This window comes from Babylonia areolata, chromosome 5 (assembly GCF_041734735.1).
Source record: "Babylonia areolata isolate BAREFJ2019XMU chromosome 5, ASM4173473v1, whole genome shotgun sequence".
NCBI lineage: Eukaryota > Metazoa > Mollusca > Gastropoda > Neogastropoda > Buccinidae > Babylonia > Babylonia areolata.
The window spans coordinates 5,769,241-5,785,614 of NC_134880.1; the positions used below are offsets into that span (position 1 = coordinate 5,769,241).

Genomic DNA, 16,374 nt, shown 5'->3' on the forward strand with positions numbered 1-16,374 from the left:
GGACTGCATGCATCGTTTAACAGAATCATTCCACACGTTGCATAGACTTCATCTTGCCTGTAAAATCAAAACGAATTGATAAGCATATCATACTGTACATTCAGTCTGCCTTTCAGTAATACAGGTTAAGATATACTATATAAAAAATGAAACGTAAGAACCACAAATATCTATGTACAAACACTCTCGCATCTAGCTACCTACATTCTTACACACACACGCACGCACGCACGTACGCACACACACACACACACACACACACACACACACACACACACACACACACAGAGCAATAAGACCAATTATAATATCAACAACGGCGACACCAATAACAACGAGAGAATTTGTTCTAACGCAAGATGCTCAAATGTTTTCAGCAGTTTTTGTTCGGCATTTTCAGTGGTGTTGATAGAATCTGTTTGTCAAAACCTCATGTTGAAGGTTAAAGAATAATAGGAACCAGACAACCACTCCAGCACTGTCTTTTTTGTAGCAGTTGGGTTTATGTGAAGGTCAGGCGTCTGTTCCTTTCCCCCTCTAAAGCCGATGGTGTAGCGTATATGGATGAGCCCATACACAGACCAAAATGATGACTTTTCATGATTTGGGGTTTTGATGGATTTTGAATCTTGAATATCTCTTCTATCATATGCATAAGTTTTTCCACTGTAAAAGTGTCTTTAACAATGAAAAAAATTGATAATAAAGATTGCTTGCTGAATCACGAAAGTGTTTATTTTGTTCAGTTTCGACGCAAGTTGTCAAGTTTCTGGCCTTGACAACATACCTTGGACTTGCTCAATGATGAGTAAACTTACAACCATGAGACTTTGCATGATTGTTTTATGACATGTTCTTGAAGTTTTGTAACGAGTATGTACGAAAATATTCTCTGGGTTTTAATTCATAGCAGTTCCAATCTTTTTACCCATTGTAAATTTTCAGGATTTCGCAATACCCAAAATTTCAAAAATTCATAAAGTACAATAATTAAAGAATCAACACAATCTCACGTGAAAATGAAGATAATGTCATTGTGTATCAATTCCACGTAACAAAAATATCTTCATGCACCACATGGACCACAAACCCGATTTCTTTGATACATTGTTTGGCGGCCATTTTGATTTGTTTCCATAGCAACGGGTATTCACAGAAATCTAAGAACACTTTTTTGTGATCCACAAGTGATGATACACATAGTAGACGAGAGAGAGAGAGAGAGAGAGAGAGAGAGAGAGAGAGAGTCGCAGAGAAAAAAACAGTTGTTATTTGACTGTAGTGTCTGGCCTTAGTTAAAACTGAAATTGTATCTTATATGAAGTGTAAAATAAGCCTGCAACAAGGTGTCAGTGCTAACTCTGACAGTCATTCCTCACTCCTATGTATAGTACTATATGGGCTCAGATGGGAAACTGGGAACACATTTGAGAGGCATCCACATCACGACTGCATCTTAGATGGCACTGCTCAAGTTTCCCGACCTACCAACACTGCAAGTGAATGTCTCTCAAGGGCCTTGTTACATTATGAAAGAAAGCATAACACATGGCTCTGTCGCTAAGTCTCAAGCCAAAATGGATTTCCATTGTATTATCGAAGCTGATCAATGTACAGATTGTGAATGAAATAGGTGGTTGTCCTTCATGAATTTCCCCATAACATTAACTCCGCATCGATTCCATTTCCGCACATTTTTGACAAGTTCATGTCGGTGTTTTAATGTTGGCAGATTTATACTGGTCGTTATCGGATGTAGACAGCGACAATCATCGCTTCAGAGAGGGTTCAGTTCAGTTTCAGTAGCTCAAGGAGGCGTCACTGCGTTCAGATAAATCCATATACGCTACACCACGTCTGCCAAGCAGATACCTGACCAGCAGCGTAACCCAACGCGCTTAGTCAGGCCTTGAGAAAAAAAAGGGGGTGAATAAATAATAGATAAATACATTAAAAAAAACAAACTACTACCACTACTAATAATAGGTATAATGCGCAAAAACGTGATGAAGTCAACTATTAGCGTACATAAATAAATAAATAAATAAATAATGATTATAATATAAACCAAAAAAAGTAATAATAATAATAATAAAAAAAAAATTAAATAAATAAAAAGACCACAATGATAATAAATAAGCAAATACATGTAAAACATGGAGACACATTCACATATACACCCACATAGGCATAACAGATATGCACCAAACATGCAGTTTCACAGATATGAAAGCACAGTCAAATACACATAAACGTACATGAGTCCCAACACACACACACACACACACACACACACACACACACACACATTACCCTGCACCTCCTCTATCCCCTCCTCCACACACTCATTTCTAGGCTACATATCTCAGCTTCCACGGCACACACACACACAGTTTCAGTTTCAGTAGCTCAAGGAGGCGTCACTGCGTTCGGCCAATTCCATATACGCTACACGACATCTGCCAAGCAGATGCCTGACCAGCAGCGTAACCCAACGCGCTTAGTCAGGCCTTGAGAAAAAAAGAAAGAAAAAAAAAAAAGGTGAATAAATAATAGATAAGCTCAGGATAGGACGCTCAGTCTCCCTCTCCGTATTTGCATTTGTATTTCTTTTTATCACAACAAATTTCTCTGCTGCTCTCCCCAGTGAGAGCGCGTCGCAACACTACAGCGCCACCCATTTTTTTGTATTTGTTTCTACGTGCAGTTTTATTTGTTTTTCCTATCAAAGTGGACTTTTCTACAGATTTTTGCAAGGAACAACCCTTTTGATGCCGTGGGTTCTTTTACGTGCGCTAAGTGCATGCTGTACACGGCACCTCGGTTTATCGTCTCATCAGAATGACTAGCGTCCAGACCACCACTCAAGGTCTAGTGGAGGGGGAGAAAATACTGGCGGCTGAGCCGTGATTCGAACCAGTGCGCTCAGATTCTCTCGCTTCCAAGGCGGACGCGTTACCTCCAGGCCATCATTCCACTCACCCGCCGCCCCCCTAACCCCCACCCTCTTAGAGTCTGGCAGGTTAAGGACTTAATGAAACCAGAAGAAGAAAAGGACTGTTGCAGCGTGCTGGTGATCAATAGTCTATGCAGATCGTTGTGTGCACTCCTCTGACTGGTGGGAACTCAGTGGTTGGCAAAAGTCAATAATGGTGTTTGGACGGAATGTGGATACAGTTTTGAAATGATACCGTGATCTATGCAGTCGTCGAATATGTCCCAACCGGGAGTCCGAAGGCTCCAAATAGTGCTGAAGTGTGAAGAGAAGTATTAAGTTTCAGAGCAGGCTTGCTCCGACCTATAGCTGTGTCCATCAAACTGAAAAAAAAGGTCGAAACTACTGTTTCGTGCCTCGACAAAGTGTGATTCTCAAGGTGGTGATGATCACTCCACGGGCCCCTTTCAAGACATTTTCCCTCAAGGCAAGTTACCTGAATCATGGTAGGGGACCCCCGGGTTTACTTTGTAGGTGAAGTTATCATCGTATTCACGACAAGAGCGGTGCACTCAGTCATTTAACTCTCTCCATACGAACGGCGAAAGAGACGACGTTAACAGCGTTTCACCCCAGTTACCATCATCAAAATATTGCAAGCGGAAGGCTCTTATACTGAAGAGGTGAATGTTGACAAAGAATACCACAATTCTGACGACGGAAGCTAAAGGTTGGGTCATTCAGACACCCACTGGACATCCGAAGGGTCTGTGTACAGGAGAAGAGAGGACTGGCCGTACTGAGTGAGTTAACCCATCGTTTATAATTAAAAATTCCGGTGATTCCCCTCTGCACATGCTCTTTCACTTCTCGCTGCAGCACAGTTCAGAGCATTGTCGAGAGTGTTAGCAAAACACGGGCTGTCCGCAAAACACGCCTCTTTTCCCCCAACAACTACCATACCATGCCACAAAATAATCCACCATGTTTACCTCTGCTACTTGGGCAGTCACCCTTGGCAGGTAGCCAGGGCAAATCTATTGGCCTATGATTAACAAATAGTAAAGAGTGGTAACTCTCTACATTCACAAGGTACACATCTTCAAGTCAGTGCTGCTTACGCTACCCATTCAGCTAGCACGCAGGGAAATAAAAAGGTACATTGTAACAAACCCAGATACTTCCAAAATAAAGATTAAAAAAAAAAGGGGGGGGGGGGGGGGATGGGGGGGGGGGGGGGAAGCGCCGGGCCTGTCCTTATACCCATCATTTGACATGTGCACACAGCAGCAAAGACAGAAGAAATGTGCAAACACAAATTAGCTTTCATTCAAGACTGGCATAGCCTCTTTAATCCTGAACACAGAACACATGGACAATACAGAACAAACACATGGTTGCCTTGGTGGTTTTTCAACTGGAAATTAACAAACAATGAGGCCAGGAGATGAAATGATTAACAAATAGTAAAGAGTGGTAACTCTCTCCATTCACAAGGTACTATGAGTTTGAAGACCAGCGGATAAACTCAAGTGTTCCTGAACACCAGACACTACTTCCCCTCAGGCAGTTTGCCTTGCCTCAAGGGGGAGAAACAAATTAAGCGCCCGACGGCGTGCCCCTGGAGTTGTGTCCCTTTATCGAATCCAGTACATAATAGTCAAAGGTATTGTAACTCTTACACGACTATCATGTATAAAAGTCAGTAATGAAAACAGATGAAACATCCTATTGCAAAACATGCAAACCAAACACCACAACTGCAGAAAGTCATGTTCAGGGGGGAAAACATCCCCAAAAAACATATGTCCTTTTTTTCTGTTTTGTAAGCGTACGGGTAGCGTAAGGACAAAGAAAATAAACGAAGAAACGAGAGAACTAGAAGTAGAGTAAGTCCAAAGATGAGGAACACTACTTTTTTTTTTTTTTTTTGAAGGAAAAAGACAAGCTGGCGTGGGGGAAATATACCATGAAAACAGAGTAACCGATTCTGACGATGACACAGTCGCCAACAACATTACACGTTACTATTAACATTCTCCATGAATAGGTTTGTCTTCTTCTATCACAGATCCTTTAACCCTTTCACCGCCAAACTCGCATTTATGCACAAGCTAGGTAGAGGACCCATGTCACTGAAGGGTGACCAGATCATGGGCCTATTATCCATGAACCTATTGCTCTTAATGTTCGATGGTAGGATAAGTCAATATTTTCTACCCATCACAGAGGGAATCCACATATTTGCTGTGTTTATAGCACAAGGGAATTTTGCACTGTGGATTGACTGGCGGTGAAAGGGTTAAGGAAAGTTAAAACCAACCGTGAAACTGAAAGCCTCTAGTAAATAACTGTGTACTCCGCTTCTACTGAAGTAAACTGGCTTCCAATATTGTAGAGAATAATCTTCAAAATAGTTTCTATATTTTTTTCAATTTATTGACTGGACCTGCCCCTTGTAACCTTTCCGATTCTGAAAAGATTTACAGTCCATCCCGACCCCGGTTTGTGTTCTTCATTTGACAAACATGCTTCAAGTCCCGAGATACTGACGTAATTCATTCTTTCCAAACATTTGCAGTTGCAGTCCTTGTTTCTTGAAATTTCTTCCACAAAATATCAGACACCGTACACTGTTTCAACTCAAATCTGTTGTTTTTCGTGTTTGTTTGTTGTTGTTTTTGTTGCTTTGTTTCAGGGGGGGAGGGGGGGAGAGAGGGGGGCGTGGGGGCGGGGGAGGGTGTGTTGTTGTTGTTTGTTGTTGTTCAATTAATATTTTTAACTTTTGATTTTTTCCCCAACCGTCTTTGTCAGAGTGTGCATGTCGAAGTGTGTGTGAATGTGTGTGTGTGTGTGTGTGTGTGTGTGCGCGCGCGTTTTCATATCACATGTACTGTTTAATGCTTTTATAACTGCATGGTAAGCGCTATATAAATGTGCAATAGTAGTAGTAGTAGTAGTAGTAGTAGGAGGAGGAGGAGGAGGAGGAGGAGTAATAGTAGTTGTAGTATAATCATTCTTGTTATTTTATCATTACCGCTATCTTTTTTATTGACAGTGTGGGAGCTATTACCTGAGAATGTGGCAACATGGTACACGGCTGATAACTTTTCATACGCTGCTCAGCCTGGAGAACGTCAGTGAAGGTCATCAGGAAGGTTCCATTGGAAATGACATCTTGCTGAAGCAGCTGGTATTTGTGCAGCCCACTGATCGCCTCCAGGGCTGCCAACGTTCTCAGCACATTGCATCGCCCACGGGGCTTGGCCCAGTGGAACCAAGGCTGGTAGTGCTTGTAGATCGGTCTCACAACTCCGAGCTCATGTGACAGAAAGACATCCCGTGAGCTGTTGATGAGCTTCCAGCTGTTGAGCAGAACGTCGTCCCCGATCTGAACATAGCCCCGTACACCTCTGATTTTCAGGAGCATCACCTGAGTCACACAGCCATAAAACAGAAACCAGCCGTCACTTAAGCCCTCAAGCAAAACCACATGCTTTAAGGCTCCATGATTATCCTCACGCAGAAGCTCGTCTATGCTGGACACACAGTAAACGATGTGCTTGAAGTATGGGCGATGCTCGGCCTCCAGGATAGGAAGGGCGTTCCAGAAGAACTTATTATCGTTGAAGACGACGATGAGAACCAAGTCATCAATCAAAGGTGTCTCCCACTGACTGATGTCAGGAACTGTGTGTGCAGTGCTAGGGTGACGTTTACAGCAATGCAGAACAGGGGCAAGGAATATTTGCGACATGATTCTTTTTTCTTCAGAACCTCCACGCTCGAGTCGTGTTTGGACAGAGCCTAAAGTCACCCGGACTTCGCTGACTGTCCGCACCCCTCGCCAGATAGACTTCACTCTGACCGCCTCTTCAACACCCAGTACCTCAAGTAATGTTATCCATGTGGTCATCATCCTCTCCTCAGTCTGCTTTATAAACCCCTTGCTGCCAAGGTTCTCAGCTAGGTGTCTGAAACATGTGTAAAATGAAAGGTTTGATGGACACTTCCAACTGTTTAGAAACATAACCAGTTCTGTTAGATTAGCACTTCCTGACGAATTCGTTGTCACCTTTGAACGAGACCGGTGTACATTCAGAGCACTGCTGATCTGGTAGTAGCTGGAGAAGGCGTCCAGCTCCCAGAGCAGTCTTTGCTGAAGCAACACCCGGAGGACTGGGCAGTGCGGACTGGAGGACAGGCAAGGGTCCACCAGGGCCCAGAAGGCTTCACGGCGGTATACACTGCAGCCAGGCACCACAGGGGAAAGGCTTCTCTGGCCCACATACACGGGAGGAGACGAGGGATCGAACCTCACCCCTACACCATTTCCATGACCATCTCTGGTTTGAAGCACGACCACAACATCTGTGGACTGATCGGAGACAGCATGCTGGATGAGGACTTTGCTGAAGTCTCTCACGTAGTACAGTCTGGAGTTGTTCCACAGCCCGGTCTGGAGGGCAGCCCTAGGGGCCAGGGCCCAGGCCCCGAAGTGAGCGTAGGGGTTGAAGAGGGGGGTGTCGTTGTACATGAGGCCGTGGTTTGTGTTCTGGGCCTGCATCATGTGAACTGCCTCAGTCAAAGGCACAGAGCAGTCTGTCTCCAGGATCTGCACAGCCCCTTCAGCGATGGCTTTCAGACAGGCCACGTTCTTCTTCCATGCGTGAAGAGTTTCTCCCTTTGCGTCCTTGACAAAAGTTGGCTTGGTGAACCACTGTTCCGTCTCTCTCGGTTCTGCTGCCGCTCCCACGTGCAGGATGCCCCAGCCAGGCGGCGCTTGAAGGTCTTGTTCACAATGTCCGGACCGAACATCAGCGACGATCCATTTATCATGCCCACCATAGTATGCAGGGTTATCTGGCACACAAGAGCACAGTATTGTGACATTATGAAAGTGTTTCTGACATGAGCACATGATACTTTTTACTCTGTTATTACCACGTCTGACATGAACACAATGATATCATTAAACTATCATTACTAGTATAACTGTTGTTCCTTTTCCGCTCCTGTTCCTGTTGAGACAATAACTGTCATAATGTGTTATTATGTGTATGTGCAGGCTTGCTAAAAAAATGATCTGAAAACAAACCAATAAAACAAACAAACAAACAAAAACAACCAATCTTGACTAACAGTCTATACCAGACAGAAGCTTCATGGTGGCCAGTATCTGGCCATGACTGGGTCAGTTGACAGACCATCACACGGCCATGTACACACACAGGTCCACCAGAACAAAGGCCAGGAACCACAACTTATGTTTGGTGGTGATCAAAAAATGTGATTTGGACCAATATGAAAAAGTACCGGTTGGTAAGCTGAACCCCACCTCCCCTCCCTTCCTACCCCAACGGCTCTCTCGGTTTTTTTATTTTTCAGCAGGAATCACAAGTGAGCCATAAAGGCTTTGTCTTTTGTTTCTTGGTGTTATGTGCCAGTAAATGTCCCAACACGTGCGCAAAGATCTCACTAAGAAGAGGTGTCATTTTGGCAGTTTGGTAAAACAGCGCAGGTTTTTGCAGTCCCATACACATTGTTTTAAGTCCAAATATAGCGTTCTCATCTCTTTCAGTGTTTCCTTGGGGGGTAACACTGGGAAGATGTTCCCTCCTAACCCTCACCCCGCTCCTCCACATCAGATGCATGCTGTTAAGGTCCAAAAATAACTTCCATACCAGGTTGTAACACCCCGCCCTCTCTCTGTCTCTCTCTCTTGTGTGTGTGTGTGTGTGTGTGTGTGTGTGTGTGTACTTATGTCTGTGTGTATGTGTGTACGTGCGTGTTTTTTGTGCATGCAGGCTTGCAAAAAAAAAAAAAAAAAAAAAAAAAAAAAAAAATGTCGGAACACACACACATACACAAACACAACCCAACAAACAGAAAGAACTAAACTTGAGTGGGTAGCCTATACCTGACAGAGGCTTCACGGTGGCCAGTGTCCAGCCGTCCCTGGTCCGCAGCAGAGACCACCACACGGCCGCGTTCACACACAGGACCACAAGAAGCAAGGCCAGGAACGGTTTCCATGGCGACGAGGTTCTTAGCAGCGACCACCACCACGCGGAGAACTGGGTCATGACGTCAGTGAGGAGCGTGGCAGGCCTTGATATGACGTCACCGACTGCTAGCGACGCCCCCTGGGTATTACAGGACTGCGACCGGCCCTGCGATGACGGAGAATGAAATCCTTTTGTTTGTTTTTGCTTAACTATCCACCCATCCATTCATCCATCTATCTGTCTATCTATCTATTAATTTTTGTCAGTTAATCTATCTCTCTGTCTATATATATCTAGCTATATAATGATACTCTGTGTGTGTGTGTGTGTGAAGTGTGTGTGAATGTGTGTGTGTTTATATAAGTTTGTGCCTGCCTATGTGTGCGTATGTGTTAGGGTAACTCTTAGATACACTTGTATGTTAAAATGTATGTGTGCAGTGTGTGTGTGTGTGTGTGTGTGTGTGGTCACATTTTGGTGTGTGTGTGTGTGTGTGTGTGTGTGTGTTACATTGATGTAATGTTTTATGTTAACAGAAGCGTTTTTGTAAAGCACCTAGAGCAGATTTCTGGATAGTGTGCTATATAAGTATCCATTATTATTATTATTATTATTATTATTATTATTATATCTACGTATCTGTCCATCTAAATATCTCTCTGTCTATCTATACCGGTGTATCTCTTTCCATCTCTTCACCCCCCGCCCCCCCTGTTTATTCATTCATTCATTAATGTACTTGCTTATCTATCGAATTATGTATATATCATTTACCATTATGCATCATCATTTATTAACAGTCAATATTTTCAACTCACTTGAAGTGACCTAGGGTGTACGTAACAGAAGAAAACACTTGCAAGCAGTTGCATTACAAAGATATGTGGGATTGTAGAAGGTGTTAGTTTCCGATTATCCTGCCATAAATTATCTACTTGCAAGTGATGGAAAGGAAAAAGGAGAGAAAAAAAAATCTCCCACTCAGAGCACAACCCCTGAAGGATAAAACAACCCAAAAGATGTGGAGGATACAATTACTATACATAGTGATTTACAACTTCAGTCCAACAATGTTACTAAAACAAGCAACACACACACACACACACACACACACACACACACACACACACACCGTGCGTGCGTACTTCAACATATTGGCAAGTACGTTTTGGATGTAACTTAAAGCTACACACCCTTTCCAAGTTTTATGAATTTGCTGAAATTCAGTTGTGTTTTCTTCCCAGAGCGAAATATATTGCATAAACCGAACATTAACATATGCGACTGATATTTGCGTGGTATCAATTTGTTTCGAATTGCAATATTTTAGGACATTCTAAAACAAAATGAAATACATCCCAAACACTTTCCATTCAACACTCCTTGCAATTTCTGTTTTCTCTCTTTTCGCCTTCTCTCCTTCCTAATTCGATCTGCAGTTTACGATTACTGCAACGATTTTTTTTTTGTTTATTAAAGAAGCAAAACACAGCAGAATCTTTATTGCCAACAATAACACCGGACTACCCATTTGCTGAAGTGTCAGCGGACGTGTTTGAATTTGCAGGAAGAAACTATCTGATCCTGGTTGACTTCAAATCTGTTTTGAAGTGGACGAATTGAAGAACCTAGCCAGTGGGTGTGTTATATAATATACACATGTGTGTGTGTGTGTGTGTGTGTGTGTGTGTGTGTGTGTGTGTGTGTGAGTGTGTGTGCGCGCGCATTTATCTTGCTAACAGTAAAAGTGGATTTTTCAACACAATTTTGACAGGGGCAAACATTTTGCTGTGGTGGATTCTTTTGCTTGCGCCTTGTGTATGCTACATGTAGTGACCGTCTGAGCTATGTGGTCCCTGATCCTCCCCAGCAACGTGAAGGCACTGTGGAATGCGTGTAGCAAAGGAATTCACAGTCACATAAGCGGTACAGAAAACCCACAACCCCCCCCCCCCCCCCCACCCCCCCAGCCACCTACAGTCATTCGGATGAGACGATAAACCGAGGTTCCGTGTGCGACATGCACTTAGCGCACGTAAAAGAACCCACAGAAAATCCACTTTCAAAGGAAAAAAACAAACAAAATTGCAGACAAGAAAAATCACCCCCCCAAAAAAACAACAACAACAAACAAACAAAAAAACAACAACAACAAAAAACAAACAAAACAACGGGTGGTGCTCCCAGTGTAGCGACGCACTCTTCTTGGGGAAAGCAGCCAGAATTTCACACAGAGAAATCTGTTGTGACAAAAAAGAGTGATACAATACAATACAATACAATACAATACAATTGTCACGGTCGCTAAGCCGAAACTTATTTCCCTTTCCCAACCCCTCCTAACTGATGACACTCCCACACAATGACACTAACAAAAAACAAGATAATATGAAGCCACAGATAAAAGAAACAAATGTTTTTATACTCAAACAGCCAATTGTAATGAAAGCAAAGAAAATACACTTACATATATATATATATAAACTATTGATACACACACGCACGCCCTTGCACACACACACACAAATCACGAAATAAAGTCAGCCATGGTGTTGACATCAACGATGGTAGAATAGCTGACGACGTCAATGAAGACTGAAGTGAAGACAACAAGGACGAAGATGCAGCGAAGACGCCGATGATGATGAAGAGAAAGCAACGACGACAACAACCATAGACAACGACGACAGCGACGACGAAGTGAAGACAACGACGACGACGACGACGACGGCAGCAGGGCCGCAGGCTAGGATGACAGCAGCAACAGATGATGAAACACGCCTGCAAAACACGCCCCAGACAACGTGCACACAACACACTACACACGCTCTGTGTTGACAAGGAGGGTGCACAAATGTGACCCTCCATCACGGAATGAGTCGCTTTGTCCCTGACCAACTTTCCCGCTAGCGGCGATTTTAGGCGGGTGGGGGTCAGGTTGTCGATTTTCAGATTTTGACTTCATAGTAAACTTTAGGCTTTCTTTTATCTCATATTGAAGTATCTAGGCATAACTGTGTCTTCTTTTGCCTTAAAAGTGTGCTTAAAATGCCTAACCCGTCATTCTGATCGCCTATCACTTCGCGAAATCGATCAACTTTGACAAGCTTGCCCTCCGTCATCTCTTGGAATCGACCGGTCGAATCATACATTGTTTTAAAGGTCAAGTCCGTCTCTTAACTACGAGCGAATCGTCGCTTTCAAAATAAGGATACACTACGTAAACAATGCGTCACTATGAAGGAAAATCCCCTCTGTCATTGGCCGAGAGAGGCCACGTGACGAAACCAGCCATTCAGCACGCTAGCTCAAATAAACATGGTCGCAGGGTTCGGAAGCACGTTTTCAAGAGTGACTTGGCGATTTCCTGACAAGATACACTTGCGTTGCACACATTTTGCCATTCAGTGAAGAAGACGACATTTGTGAGTTTCTAACCCAGTACTTCATTGATGGAACTGACCGTTCATGAAATCGATCTCAGTGAACACGAAGGCAACGCTGATTTCGAAAGCAGACGACGCAGGATTGTCGTTCAGTTTTCATCAACAATAATATTAATTTTGATGTAGATGACGAATCAACATTTGCACTATATACAGAAAGATTGGAAAGCTTCGCCTGTAATTGCCGAAATCACATGCACCAGGTGCCATCAGTGTTGCGACTGACATGGAAACAAGTGAAACTGACTTGCTGCACTGAAGTGATAGAACTGGGTTTCTCACAGCTCACACAAGGAATATGCAAGCAAAGTGACTGGGGGACTGGATATAGCTGAAGTGTCTGAAGGTAAGCTTTCGTATTTTACCCACATTGACAAATACTGAAATGTAATGATGGTATAATCATTTGATAATAATTTATTTAACAATGATTGACTCAAGACTGATTTATTGTCTTACATTGGAACAGGAATTCACTGTTTGACATGTGGAATAAAAATGATTAAAAGAATAAAGTGAATCTGAGGAAATTAACAGAATGTAAATTAAAAGATCTCACACACACACACACACACACACACACACACACACACACACACACACACACACATACACAATGTGTGTCACACAGTGAGTCACATACTCACACACACACACACACACACACACACACACACACACACACACTCACTCACACACTCTCCCTTCACAGTTTAACCATTTAACTGAGCAAGGGGAGGTTCAGGGGCATGACATTATGAACAGTTTTCAGTTTCACAGAATTTGCTTCAATGGATATTTTATGTGAATGTGTGTCAGGTTGGTGTGTGTGTGTGTGTGTGTGTGTGTGTGTGTGTGTGTGTGTGTGTGTGTGTGTTGTTTTAAATAGATATAGACTTGTGTCAACAGTAAATACTAAGAGTATTACTAATAGTTCAATTTCTTTTTCAGCCCTGAAAGATATGATGGTACTTTATATGCCTGCCTGTACACCAATGAATAATTCTGATATCACTGCTGGCAAGTCATGTCATCAGAAGGAGAGGCAACACCACCAAACTAACTACACTGTCAACTAAAGAACTGTCTGCTGGTGAACAATCTATGAGTGAGTGAGTCAACTGTTAATGTACTATGATTTATAGTATAAATTTACCATGAAGTGTGCAAACTTAGTTTCTTTTTACAAACTTTGTCTGGATGTACATGTATGGAATTGTAAACTTTTGCACAGACATTTACATAAATGATATAAGTGTGCATGTGCTTGACATGCCACTATGCATAAAGTAACTTAATGGATTGCAGCATGTCATGCACATGCACACTGATATGCACACTGATACTCATAGTGATACAGCATTAATAATCACTATTTCATACTTTTATTATCAGTAAACTGCTTTGTCTGATTATATTATGATATATATATATATATATATATATATATATATATATATATATATATATATATATATATATATATCATAAGTGTATTCTTTTTTTATTTTCTGATAAAATACATAGAACTAAAAGTAAAGCATTTTGTAAAGTCCTGTGTAAAGAATGAAAGCTGTGATGTAAATGTACAAAACTGAAATTACTGTTGATATTTAATCTAATATTATTAGCATTGATGAATAAACTTTAGAACATATAGAAAATAATTCAAAACAAAGGAAATGAAAAGAGATAAAGAAGTATTACATAACAAACTGTTTCAGGATAAACCATGCATTTTTGGAACATACTGACACCACCGGTGGAGAAAAAAGAGTGGAGGAAGAAGGTTCAATATCAACACCATCCACCCTGATGACACTTTGTACCACAAGAATTGATTACCTGTGCCACATATCTGCACATTTTTATTTATTTATTTTTATTATTATTTTTTTTTTTTTAGCAGATTGAGTGTTTGTTTGATGAGGTTGTGTGTCTTTATTGTGTGAAGTATGGGTTTGACAAGTAGGTTTTCTTTGCAGATGAAGTGTTTGAAGTGTTCATTTGGATTATGAAATGTATTTCATTTGATGCTATGCTGGGATAAAACACACATGAACTTGTACCTTTTGTATGAGCAGTTTTGTTGTGTGGATCTTTTTTGTTATTTTGTTGTGCTTGTTGTATGGATTATGGTAATATCACAAGCACACTAAGCCAGTGAGCACATTGAATTACAATTACATGATTCGGCATCATGATTTAGCATTTTTTACCTCTAATCTGGCATAAATTTTAGTACACATACTATACAGAGCAAAAGTTTCATAGTAATTGGACCACAAACAACACCACAACAAAACTGATCTTAAAACTGGAAGGTTTTTAGTCATGTTTAGCTGATTAAAAAGTAAGTATACTAATACTTCAGTTGCAATTCTTTCCAAAAAAATTAGAAAATTCTTATTTGAATAAATCAAATAAACTCAATATTTTTCTTTCAAACTTTGTGCAATTGTGGATATTGCCACTAAGTATGTGTGTGCCAAATTTCATGAACATATCTTGCTTAGAAGTATGTGGTTGCTATGAACATGTTCCAAAACTTTTCGGCCTTGATTTCTCAGTTCGTTACTTTCGCGACTTTAGAACTTCAAATCACAATAACTTTTCACAGAATCATCCGATTTACAAACTTTTTTTTTCGCTGTAAAGGTCATTTATTGCAGATTTATGCTATACCAATAACTAAAAATCGACCTCTGGTGCAAAGCGACTCATTTCGTGGTGGAGGGTCACAAATAGGTGACGTTCCTGGCCTCAACAAAACACAAACACAAGTGATGACAGCACAGCAGCTACCTCATCGAGAGGCAGGAGACACTTCCGAACGAAAGAATAAAGAAAACCTGGACTTGATCAAACCAGCACATAGAATCAGCACCAACACAAACTTGCCAATGTCATGGTTGACCAGATGGCTAGGCACTCAGCTACACGAAATTTGTCATTAAGGACAGTAGGTCCACAAGAATGACTATTCGAGAAAGAAGATTAAACAAAAAAAAAACAACAACAACAAAAAAAACTACTCGACTCGCTAGTCGATGGCCCTGACCCTTCAGCTGAAGAAAAAGAAAACACTCAGACTGATATGAAGACTAACAGCAACACATGAACACGACATGGAACAAAACGAAAACCAACGTCGCTGATCCCCTACGACAAACTCTGCATGGATGACGTCAATATCCATTGCAATTCCCATTGATTTGACGTCAATCACTCTTTGTGCACCGAAAATCCACTTTTTGGCACCACATCACCACATGAAAGACAAAGGTCACAGACAAAATCATTCGAAGCAGTCGGTTGGTCCAATGCGGACTGCTCAATAAAACAAAAGCTTTACCTTCCAGGTGAAGCAGGTTGTAAACGTAAGGATACTCCACAAACACGACATTGACTACCCTGAACACAGTTACTTCCCTGCATCACGAATACAGCAGCAAGCACACGTGCGGAATGCACCAATTATAACTATATATATATATATATATATATATATATATATATATATATATATATATATATGTATATATATATATATATATATATATATATTTTTTTTTTTTTAAAGAGATGACAATTCATCTTCCCAGTGCTGAAAAACAATGGTCTAGCTGTATAAAATTCCGAGAACCAGAAAAAGAAAAATAACAGAACAAACACATCTTTTGCTCAGTGTGACAACAATAACCACCTTCGTTCATTTCCTATCGATACTGAAACATAGACTTAAATCAAAATGCAATTCCTAGCACTGTTAAAGATGCTTACCTCAAAAGAAAATCATCAAAAACCAAGGGCAGGATTCCGTTTTCGTTTCCACTGAAATTCACACAGCGCAGACCGCAGTTTGATTAATTTGTAAAGAAAGTTCATTACTGCTGAAAACAGCTTCCAACACAACGACTGCTAGGTAGTTCAGTGACTTGTGCTGCCCAAGTCCTTGCTGTTGGCGTATCGCGCTCTCGAGGCA

General features: G+C 41.4%; 1 long non-coding RNA gene across 1 annotated transcript; it reads left to right on the plus strand.

Moving 5' to 3' along the window:
• Positions 1–12,153: 12,153 nt before the first annotated feature.
• Positions 12,154–14,694, plus strand: LOC143282332 (uncharacterized). The gene is made up of 3 exons (XR_013055237.1): positions 12,154–12,735; positions 13,341–13,497; positions 14,114–14,694. It is a non-coding gene; the product is annotated as an uncharacterized LOC143282332 (long non-coding RNA).
• The last annotated feature ends 1,680 nt before the right edge of the window (positions 14,695–16,374 follow it).